Here is a 12,574-nt window from a genome sequence, read left to right on the forward strand (position 1 = left end):
GGCAGCAAGAATTGAGAGTGACCTATATAGATCACTCGATCATTAGTCAGATGGTTGATAGCCTCAAATTTTGTGCTTTTTACTGGTTATTTACTGGTCAATCGTGTGAGGATTTGAGCTATGCAACAATAATTTTTAACCTCACAGCCTTAGGGCGAGTAAGGTGTCGATCCACAGGGAGTAGATAAAACAATAGCAATTCCTTTTCAATTCAATTTAGATTATCAAATCTCTGTATTCAATCCTAACAATCAGAGAAATTATCTTCAGTAAAATTTCATTGAGTTTCCTCAGAAAAGATATGTAAAATAATTTCTCGTTAAAATAATGAATTCACAGGAGTTAACACTTTAAAGTTGTTTCTTTTATCTACAGGCTTACCCTTGTAGGTTTGGCAAAATGACAAACACTTGGCAGACGCACTTGTAGTGGTCTCTGCCCGTGGCTTTAGTTGTGCAGATGTACATACGGGTGCGTTCGTGTGCGGCACGAGCACGCGTGCAGCGTGCCTGCGCACGAGCGTGCTTGCGCACGGGCAGCTGTGCTCAGCACGGCTGAGCGCACGCTTGGCTGCGCGCGGCCTGAGCTGCACACGGCTCTCGCTGCGCGCGGCTTCTGGCTGCGCACGGCTCTCGCTGCGCGCGGCTTCTGGCTGCGCACGGCTTGGCTGCGCGCGGCCTGTGCTGCGCGCGGCCTATGCTGCACGCGGCTATTGGCTACGCGCGGCCTGTGCTGCGCGCCTGTTAGCAGTGCACTGCCTCTACCTATAGGGGGTTGTGCGAGCTTGATGGCTGCGCGTAGCGCCCTGGGTGTAGAGGCAATTTCTTGCTGCTAAATGGTAGCTCTGTGGGCGAATTCCGAACTAGATGCAATGGGTGGATAATCGATTCAAGGTGAAACAAGAAGAAGATCGAAGTGAATAAACAGTAAACTTGAACTCAAACTCAAACGAAGAACAATATCAGTTGGAACCGTCGGAAGACCACTGGTGTGTGTCTTCCAACCCAACCTAGATTGTCTGATAGAGAGAGAATTACACAATCACTGAAGCTTGGAAATCACTCCAACTTATGTCACGATCCTTGCGGCGAGGTGGAGGTCGTCTAGCCCAAGCTACACCTTAGCTTGCTCCTTCTCTCCAGCACCAATGCTCATCAGCTCTTGGAGGGTGCAGAACTCTTCTTCTCGAAGCCCTAACTTGTTGAGACAGAAATTCTGGAAAACCTAAAATGCTCTCTCAAGAGGCTATTTATAGGTTTTTCTCTTTCTTGTGCTTCTTGGAGTTTTTAGGACTTTTCTTCCTTGTAGTTTTCGCCAGCTTCTCTTGGGCAAATGTCTTCTCCTTGGTGTTTGATCCACATCTGAACTCATTAATCCAATAAGTGAGATCTAATCCACTTGATTCTGAGAATCAAGTGGGGTTAGTAAGTATGAAAATAATGCACCTGAAATATGACAAATGTGGATTAGATGTATGCAAATGATACTTTGATGCCCAGTGAATCCTTAATAATTTTATGACATATTGCGAGTCATCAATGGTCACAATGTAAGAGTCTCTAGAGGAAAAAGGAGATGCGAGTAAAGATTGTCGGATGCCAAATGCAATGAACCTAGTATTGGATGGGGGGTTTCCCACGAAAATACTCCTAAGAAGAGTTTCATGAGTGTCCAAAATGTGAAGTCCAGACTAGACACGATTGTAGTACTATGGACCTCAGGTAATGTGGCTGAAGGGAGGCCATGTTGTTCCCATAGGTGGTGCTTGTTGCCCGTAAGCAGCTAGGCCATTGTGAGTTTCACTCGATGTGGTACAAATTGTCAATGGTGAGCGAATGACTCATCAGCATGCCAGGTATCAAACCAGGCGCTAATATCTCCTCGGCCAATATGTTAACAAGTGACCTAAGTGATTTCAAGCCAGTTGCGTTGCCACGTTTGCCATCTCTGAGGGCCCGAGATATCTATCTCTCGACACGCCCAATCGCCATACTTGGCTGAAATAAAACTTCCCAATGGGGAGTGTGTGGTGCACATATGCCATACAAGCTTCTTTTGAAGCATGTCTTGGACGTCCATGAGGCGTCTAATCCCTAGACCCCCTCTGTCGTTGGTCGACATGCTTTCTCCCAAGAAATCCAATGAAACATGCACATAGTCATTCCATTGATCGGAGAACTGTAAGAGATAGTGAGTGTAATGAGAGGGCATGCAGCACGATACTCATGAGGACATGTCGAATACGTTGGATATGTCCTCCACGGGATAGGAAATGAACTTTCCATCCCTCTAGTTTCTTTCTAAGTTTTCCCAACAAGGCATCAAAGTAATGATGCCTAGCGGGTCCAAGAAAGATAAACCATCCAAGATAATCAAAGGGACATACTCATGAGTAACGCGTATAGTGTTGTATGATGTGAGAGCTCTTTATAGTGGTGGAAGGACAAACTATAAAGCTACTCTTCGATGCATTGACGAGTTGGCCTTAGGCTTGCTTGTATGCTGTAAGGACGCTTATAGATCCCTTAATGGATGTTTTTGATCAGTTGAGGAAAAGGATGACTTCTTATGCAAATAGAGAGTACGAGAGGATCCGGCAGCCCCTGTTCAAAAAATATGGTTAGATGTGGCTGTGGTTGACCGTGTGTGTAAATGATCGGCTAAAGACCTCCTCCATCAATATAAAAAGGTGGGGCAAGATAGGATCACCTTGTCGTAGACCTCTCATTGCCGTGAAGAAGCCAGTGGAGTTTCCATCCATCCGGAGAGAGAAATGATTCTATCTAATGCACGCATTGACGAGATCAATGAACGAAGTGGTGAACCCAAAGTAAAGCAACTCATGGATAAGGAAGTTCCACTCAACTCGATCAACACCTGGGTAAGATGTAGGATTAGGGGTTTTTTTTTATTGGCATAAAACACAGTGCTGGGTACGGCTAACCCTGGGGTTGTGCCTATAGACTGATCCATGCGTGCCCTAGAGGCCACCTAGGGGGATTTTATTTATAAAGTGAAGTGTTTGTCAATGTTTATACGCGTGCAACGAGTATAAATATCCTAATTACACTCGGATCCCACTCGTCCACGCCCATGGTGAGAAAATGAAAAGATACATAAATGATACCTTGCAGGCACTGGGGGAAGTGTGCACGTCGTCGTCCCACTAGAGCAAGCCCGCGATGACAATGTAGTTCCGGAGGGGTCCGTGCCTCCGAGGAATGGGGTCGATGAAGGGCGTGGTGAGGACTCTAGTCAAGGTGGGCGCAGTCCACCCCTCTTGCTCTAGTGTTCCACACAATCCTCCAATGCCGCGGGCTCACGAGGATGCGCCGTGTGTGGAGGGTGGGCATGCTGAGACGATCGAGGTGATAACACCCTCTAGCGATGGGAGGAAGCACCTGCTAAGAAAGAAAGATGGAGGAGGGGGTTCGTGCATGTACCGCATGGTAGGTGAGTGCATCTACTGCCTGGTTGCCCTCCTATAGCTAATGACGAAAGCATTTTGTGCGAGGATGGCATCGCATGATGCCCTGCCATACTCGATATAGTCGCCACTGGGAGCATGTACCTAGACAAAGCATATGAACTAATATATGTGAGTCCGATACCGTGAGGATATTGCGAAGGTTCTGTTCCTCACAGAGGAGTAGACCATCATGTATCGCCATAGCCTCGGCTACTATATTAGTTTGTATACTGTAGAAAGAAGAAAAACCAAAGAGTATACTCCCCGTATGGTCATGGAGGATACCCCCTCCCCCCGCTGGCCCCGGGTTCCCTTTGGCCACACCATGCACATTAAATTTAAGGATGCCTATTGGCGGTGGAAGCCAATAACAACTCAATACTGAATGTGGATGGGGGCGGGTGGAAGCTAATAAACAACTGGATACTGAATCTAGGATTAGGGTTAGGGATTGGATATGGATTAGCGTTAGGGTTAAGGTTAGGATTACGGTTGATGGATATTATGTGGCCGTCAAGCCAATGACACTACTATGTATATTTAAGTTCATCGAATAAATTATTTACATTCATTATTATTCCGTGTGATGTTCATAATGAAGTCCACGAATAAGTGCAATGAGATAGTGAATTATGATGAGATCATAATACAGTGGTCACTAGTCTTTAAACATGTATTCTAAATATTCCTATTCGAGGATAGTCCAGACGGACATCGAATTATCCGGATAGAATAGCACTAGCCAATCGTACTTATTTGATAAGTATAGCTGATCTTGTGGCTATTAGTGTGGTGACACTAAGGACAATTAGTGTGTGCTCTTTGGAGAAAGGGTTCACTGAATTGATACGTATGAATCCCTGAATGGTATTATACCTAAACGTCAATCGGGTTGATTCAAGTCATGGTTATATAAGTGATCCATTGAACTGAGACACCAAGGACATCTCGTAAGTAGACAACTACATTTTGACTATGATATATGAGTCTCTAATCATGGGATTCAAATAAGTTATAGATTGGATGTAGTAAGAAGCTTACAGAGATGATGGAGTGGTCAAGATGGGATCATCCGCCCTCGGTATAAGAGGAGATTCACTCGAGGAAGACGATGCAAGAAAATCCCTAGCCAAGGTAATGAGGATATTGGAGAAGGCATTCTCCAATGATAGACCATGCATCAGTACTAATCAAATGATGGATTAGGGTTTGACGATAGACCATGCTCTAAGTCGTTTGAGAGTCTCGAGCGGATGATGGATTATACATATACGGTAACTGATGACAGTAAAGGTTCCAAGAGAGAGTTCGAGACTGCTCGGTATCTTCTAGAGCACGAGGTGTAGCTTGGCACCTCACGGGCTGGAAACTTAACCTGTCAATTGGGTTAAATCAATCCTTATTTAATTAATCTATATGCTGATATAATTAATTAATAAGGTTGGTCAATAAATGTTATTGGGCCATTTAAGTTATTAACTAGAACGATACATGGGCCTAGAGGGTCACATGCATAGGGTGATAAGGGCATTGGTGGATATATTTTTCTTTGGAGGGTTTTTGAGAAAAACCTTAAGTGAAATATAAAGAGGGAAAGGGGTCTCATTTTAGACACCCATGCAAGTTTGATTTGAGAGCCCCTCCCCTCTCCACTCTCTTTTACACTAGTCCAAGGAAGAGTGTCTTCATGGCGAGGAGATCTTCAAGGTTCTCAAGAAGAAGTGAAGAAGAAGACGTAGAGATCCAAGCACCGAGTGATCGCGAGGATACTTCTACAGGCCGGACGCGTGAACGGCTTCAGAACGATGTTAGAACATCAAAGTCAAGGGTGGAAGATTTTCCCCAAAAGGTACTACAATATTTTGTTTGATAGATCGATTAAGAATTGATCGACTACGCTTCCGCATCCATGGAATGTATTTTTCATGGATGAACCAAACTACAGAACCCAACAACGCTTAGGAGAGAAGTAGGGTTAGGGATATGGTCAAGTGGTTAACGTCAGAGTAAGGTTAATAGTTAAGGATCACTAAGGGTTCTGCTTTGGGTAAGGGTTTGGGTTAGAATTAGTTTAGTAATACCAAAAATATAGGGTGGGGTAAGACTAAGGCTTAGTATTACAGTTCATTCTAGGGTTATTGATAGGTTTAGGGTTAGTTTTAGGGTATGGGTTACAGTAACGAATAGGGTTAGGGTTAGGGTAAGGGCTAGGGTTAAGGAAAGGGTAAGGGTTAGGGTTAGGGTTGGGGTTAGATTTAGGGCTAGGGCTAGGGTTAGTGATGGAAATATATGTGGCCGGCAAACGAATCACACATTCCACATCTCATTCCATATTCATTAATAGAACATATTCATTATAATGCACGTGTGATGCGTATAATGAAGTCCATGAATATATGATCGGACTTAGTGAATTATGACGAGATCGTAATTCGGAGATCATTAGTCTTTAAGCATGTGTTCCAAATATTCCTATTCAAAGGATACGTGAGAAGACATCGAAGTATCCAGATAGAATAGCACTATCTAGCCTCACTCATATGATGAGTATGGCCGGTCCCGTAGCCATTAATTAGTGTGGCGACACTAAGGATAGATAGTGGATGCTCTTTAGTGGAAAGAGTTCACCGAATTCATCCGTACGAATCCGTGAATGGTATTATACCGAACTGTCAATCAGGTTGATTCATGTCACGGTTGTGTAAGTGGTCCTTAGACCTGAGACACCAACGACGTCTTGTGGATGGATAGTTGTACTTTGGCTATGGCCAACGAGTCGGAAATCATGGGATTCTAAACAGTCTTAGTTTGGGTGCATCAAAAAGTACACGAAGGCGATTGAGTGGTCAAGATGGGATCGTCCACCCTCAGTATAAGAGGTGACAGCTCAAGGAAGATGATGTGATGAAGTCCTTGGCCAAGGCAGTGAAATATCAGAGAAGAGTTCTCCGATGATTTCCAAATGCATCAATACTAACTCGGATGATCGATTAGGGTTTGACAGTTGACCGTACCCTAAGTCGTCAAAGGAGCATCAAGTGGATGAGGGATTATACATACACGGTAACCAATGACGAACAGGTTCCATGAGTGAGTCGATACACACTCCTTTGTATCTTCTAGGACACAAGGTGTAGCTTTGCACCCCACGTGTCGAAGTCTCGACCTATCGATTGGGTTAAATCGATCCGACATTGATTAATCTATATGATGATAAAGCTAATTAATTTGGAAGGCCAATAAAGGTTATTGGGCCACTAGAGTCGTTAACTAGACTGACACACGGGCCTAGAGGGTCACACGCAAATGGTCTTTTGGATGTTGGAAGATATACTTAAGTTTTGGGGGTTTTTATGAAAAATACCCACTTAGTATAAATAGGGGAAGGTCCTGAACGAAATTCACCAAGGCCAGAATTTTTCAAGGGCCTTTCCCCTTCTTCTCCACTCTCCCCACACCTCCTCTCCATCCCTGATGTGATCAGGACAACGTAAGGACACTGACGGAGAAAGAATGGGGCTCGTCTGCGAGAAGGAGGAGATCCGACGTACCAAGGACCGCGTGGATATGTCTCGAGGCTGCACACTTGAGCAGATCGACTCGTCTCGCTCCAAGATCGAAGAAATCATGGATGTGATCCATGAGAAGGTACTTTGTTTTTAATGTTTTCCTTGATGCCGTTCTATTTGCAAAGAGTCTTTTGCTGCGCATCATTTTGATTTGTTCATCTAGATCTAGGCATCTAGAACCCAACAGTTAGGGTTAGGGTTCAGGTTAGGGTTAAGGTTATGGTGAGGTTAGGGTTAGGGTTAGGGTTAGGGTTCTGTTAAGAAAAAAGTGTTTGAGTTCTTGTTAGGCTTAATGTTAGCGTTACGGTTTGGGCTAGGGTAACCAACAATGTTAGGGTTATGGTTAGGGTAAGGATAAGGGTTATGGTTAGGGTAAGGATAAGGGTTAGGGTTACGGTTATAGTTTTAGAGTTCGGATTAGCGTTAGAATTTTGATTAGAGGTAGAAATAGGGTTAGGGTTAGCCGTAGGGGTAAGAATAGGATTAGGACTCGGGTTAGGGTTAGGGTGAGAAATGAGGTTAGCAATATGGGAAGTGTTGGGTAAGAAAAGGGAAAGGGTAAGGGTTAGGGTGTCTAATATGGTTTAAAATAGGGTTAGGATTCGGGGGAAAAAATTATGCAGCCTTGATCTCTTGTAGCGGAAGCTTTTGGAATTGCTTAAGATCGCATAGAAGGGGTTAGAGGAGATGGTGGTGCTCAGCACCGGCAGGGAATAGGGTCATTGCATTAATATCATCAAAATTACATCATTGTTACATGGGGAAATACGAGGGGTGATAGAACGAACGAGACGAGGCCCTTTGTGGCGAGGTAATGTCGCCACACCACCTTAGGGCTATCGCTTCGCGTGCGCGCCCCCACTCTACTGATACACAAGTGCAACGGGCTGGGTGTCGTGCGCCTGCGGGCGTGGAAATCACACGTGCCACCCCTACCTTGACAATCACACACACCATGGCACCCGTGTCAACACTCTAGCGTGCCGCCGCCACATTCGGCACCCCAGAGCTGGGCGCTGTGTGTCCAACATTACCCGTAGGAGCGCTACGTGCCCGCTGTGCCGTCTCGGCGCTCTCAGCGTGCCACATGTCGTAGTCTTATGGGGGAATGTCTCCCACCCCCGCGCCCCACACATGCAATGTGCGCATTATCCGCGCAGCACCCCGCACAACTCTGCGCGCTGCACCCACGACACGGTACCTGGCCTACGCGTCCCGCACCCACACGCAGCGCTGGGCACTGGCGCGTGGCATTGGGGCCCACGTGCCCAGCATTTGTGAACCGTACCTGATTTGTCTGACCTTTGACGGGGACGGGTGATAAGCTCAATTTTACTGTGTTTTTTATTGGTTATTTATCAGTAACATGTGTGAGGATTAAGCTTATTCAACGAATTTATAAACCTTACAAGTTAGGGCGAGTGAGGGTCGATCCACAAGGAGCAAAAGAAAACAGCAGGAAATTCCTTTTCAGTCAATAGATATGTTACTTTTCAACTTTACAGAAGTATTTAATCCTGCTAAATAATCTTCAGGGAAACTCACAGAACCGTTCTTTAATTTTTAATTCAGCAAAGAAAATCTCTCTTATCTTATCTTAATTACGTTAAAGTGCAACTTAATCAAGCCGTCTACAGAGAATTTCTCTGTAGACAGATCCTTTGCCCTTTGGGGCAAGGGATCGAACACCTTGCGTGCAGGGATAACCTGCGCGCAAGGTGTTGCGTGCTTGGCGGCCTCCCGCACGCTGACTATGCAGCGCGCAGCGGCTGCCTATGCCGCAGGATGCCTGCACGCGCTGCGTGCTGCGCGGCTGCATGCTACGCAGCGATTTGCGTGCTGCGCGGCTGCGTGCTGCACTCGGCTGCGTCTTGGCTGTGCGCAGCTGTGCGCTCTGCGTGCTGCGCGCGGCTGCACGCGTGGCTGTGTCTTTGCGATTGCCGCACGGTTGCCGCGGCTGCGTGCTGCGTGCGGCTGTGCATTGCTGAGCGCGGCGGCTTTGCTGCACACGGCGGCTCTGCTGCGTGCGGCTGCTGCTGCTGCACGCTGCTTGTGCAAAAAAAACCGAAGGAGTTCTGTTCTTTTGGAAGATTTGGGGAAGACGATTTGAACGAAAAAGGAACAAAGTTTAAACTGAAATCAAATCTGAAACGAAACAATCCTCAATTGGAAAACATTGGAAGATCTTGTGACTCTTCCAACCCAACCAAAATTGTCTGAGAAGAGAGGGATTACAGGGCTGAAGCTTGAGATTTCCCCACGTCGGGTGTCACGTCCTTGCGGCGAGGCGTGGTTCTTCAATCCAAGCTATCTTCAGTCTGTTCTTCCTCTCCAACTCCAAAAGCTCATCAGCTCCTGGAGGGTGCAGAAATCCTCTTCTCCAAGCCCTAGTTTCCTTAGAGAAAATTCTGAACAACCTAAACTCCTCTCTCAAGAGAGTATTTATAGGTTTTCTCTTAAGTCATGCCCAGGGGCATTTTCGTAATTTTTTCCACTTCAAATTTTTGCCCACTTCTCTTGATCCTCCTCTCTTCCTTGATCTTCTTAACCTGTTTCTGAATGTTCACTAGCCATAAAATGTTAAATATATTCCACTTGATTCAAAGAATCAAGTGGGGTTAGTGATTTCATAAAACAATACATATGCATGAACTTAGCATGAATTCATAAGATAATTGTAATGAATTTAAACTTAAGAACTTGATTATTTGATGACATATTTTAGAGTCATCAACGGGCACGTGCATAGTCTGCTGTGAATCACTACGGACAGTGGCATTGGCCTGACAGATCAGGTATTTGGGCATCGCTACCCATTATGACTCAGTCCTTAGAATATCTTGAGCCAAATTATATGGACACACCCTCCCAATAAGCACGCAGGCCTCTGGGCAGGGAATGGTGCCTAGTTAGGGCCCTAACATGCCCCTGCCACCTGAACTTGTCGACACTTGCATCGACGCCTGCTGTTCCACTTCACATTAATGCAACACGTCCAACCGGGATCCACGGCTTGCGGTGCAACACTGGGCGCCATTACCAATCACATATAAGAATTCAATAGATGATGACTTCCATGCAAATTCGTTGAAAATAATGAGAAATACAATTCAACAACTGAGGTAAGACGAACACCATGGAAGTGATCCATACATTCCACATACGATCTGACTCCCAATGACCTAATAAATCAATGATGAACTCCGACGGTGTGGGTATCCTTGATCGGACGATCTATTTTCGGTAACAAAGCCAGGACAGAACGGACAAAGGTGACTACTCTCCCCAAACCTAAAGGAACATGGCACATTGAATGGCTAACCCTCGGCAGCGGAGCAGGTGAGAAAAAATTTAAATAAGTAATAATACTCAGAAAGGGAAAGCAGTTTGACCTGCGAGACCGAGGTCCGATAAGTCTCGGTGGACCGAAGCTGAGTCTGAGTGGAGGGAATGGCCCAATGCGACGGCGACGAGAACGTGCGGTGGTCGTCGGTCGGGCGAGGACGAGTGATCGAGGGCATCCTTGTGGCACAGGATTAGCGGACACGCTCGATGGTGAGCGTTTGGCTGGAGACGGCGACGGCGGTAGCTGAAGGTGATAGTAGTGGTGGCAAGCGGCGTCGGTGGCCAAAGGCGACGGCGGCGATGGCGGCGAGCGACAGCACCAGCGGTCACAAGGCGGCGACAACGGGGTGAGTGACGGCGGTGGTGACATGCGGTGACAGCGGTAGTGGCGAGTGGTAGTGGCAGTGGTGCGAGTGGTGTCAACGGGGAGCGGACGTGGCTGTGGTGGCGGCGAGTGGAAGTGGCGGTGGCGGTAGCAAGCGGCGATGGTGGCAATGTGCGGCGATGGCAGCGGCGGTGACAAGCGGTGGTCACGCTGGGCCTAGGCAAACGACAACGACCGCAGCGACGAGCAGCGACGGCGATAGAGGCGAGTGGCGACACGCAGCGACAGCGAAGGCGAGTAGTGGCGGCACTCGGTGGCGGCGGCGGTGACTCGCTAAAGCCCAAACGTTTCTCCTTTTCTTTGTCTGGATGAAAATGCCCTTGTTAGATCAATGTTTTTACCTTCGAATGCCCCTTCTTAAAATGGGGTCACACGGAGTTGATTCAGCAAGTGACTTGTTAGTTACATAAAACCGAGTTGAGCTCAGTCGACTCTGTGCGTGAATCTGTCTGACCCCACTCAGTGAACTCGGCCTCAATGCACTGAGCCAACTCGGTCTCGGTCGAGCGCAGGCTAGGGCCCTAGCGGCGGCTCGATTGGACATTCCAGCGTTCCAACGACGGTGGTTCATCCGTCGGGTGGGGCGGGGCTGGTAGCCTGGCAGTCTAGCGGTGCCCTGAGGACTCTACAGAGCGTACAAGGTACGGGCAAGTGGGGGTTGGCCGACGACCCCTTGGAAATCAGGGGGCTGGTGGGCTGGGCGAGCGCCCGACCAAGGTGATGGCTGGGTAGGCGACGTTTAGAGCGAGCGCCGTTGGCGATCGGCAGTGAACACCGTGTCAGTGTGTAGGCAATGGTTGGGCCCCGATTGGCAGCACCGACGGCTGTCGCAAGGTGCCAAAGAGGGTGATGGCGGCGGAGACATGAAGAGTCTCAACTGTGGCAGTGACGCGCTCTGGCGGCCTTTCCTCCGAGAGACAGAAGTATGGGCGGCGGTGGCGACACGGCGGCGGCATGCTACGACGTTGCTGAAGTGAATTCTGTTTGATGGCGGGCGGCGGTGGCATCCTCTTCTCTGCCAAGGGATGCCTCCTCTCTTGGAGGTGTTCCTCTTTTAACAAGCTGCAAACAACAACAATTTTCCTTCCCTTCCTCTAGGGCATCTCTTCTCCTCTTATAGGGGGAGAGAGAAAACCCTAGGGGTTGGCCCGTAATTAGCGAAAACCCCTAATCGAGCCGTAAAACCACAATTGGAAATACTATTAAAGGGCCAAAAACAAGGAGGCCCTCCCCAAAAAAACACAACGAAGAAAATACATGAAAACGCAAAGAAAATGGTTCGGGGAAGCTTCCTCCTCAAACCATGTACTTGAACTCTGGATTCTTCACGTTGGCTCGGGCTTTGTGGTGTGGCTGCTCACACGTTGCAACGGGTTGATCGTGTGCTTCGGCTTGCTGATGGTACCCCATCACATATGCTCGTAGTAGGTCCTCTACTACCATAAGTCCAAGTTGCGCTCCCAGGTGGCTGGTTCCTTAGGTCTGTGATGGGGGACCATCCAGAGGACACTAGGATGGGACAAATCCAGCCACACCGGGCTGCTGGCACCGATGCTCACCATCCAGGGTTTAAGTACTCTGGGTAAGCATCATATTTTCATCTTTTATTTGTTTTGTCTTTTGTTATTTTCGTTCTTGGATTTTACGGACTGGGTCGGTGTTTAGGCCTCATCCTTGTTATGTTTTCTTATTTGCTTATAACCGTTGAAGAGAGGCCGAACCACGTCTCGCGATGGTTCATCCTCACCACGATCTCACTTGGCACATATCCTCACTATATAAGGGATAGCTGATGTAATACGATGT

This window comes from Wolffia australiana, chromosome 3 (assembly GCF_029677425.1).
Source record: "Wolffia australiana isolate 7733 chromosome 3, ASM2967742v1".
Lineage (NCBI taxonomy): Eukaryota > Viridiplantae > Streptophyta > Magnoliopsida > Alismatales > Araceae > Wolffia > Wolffia australiana.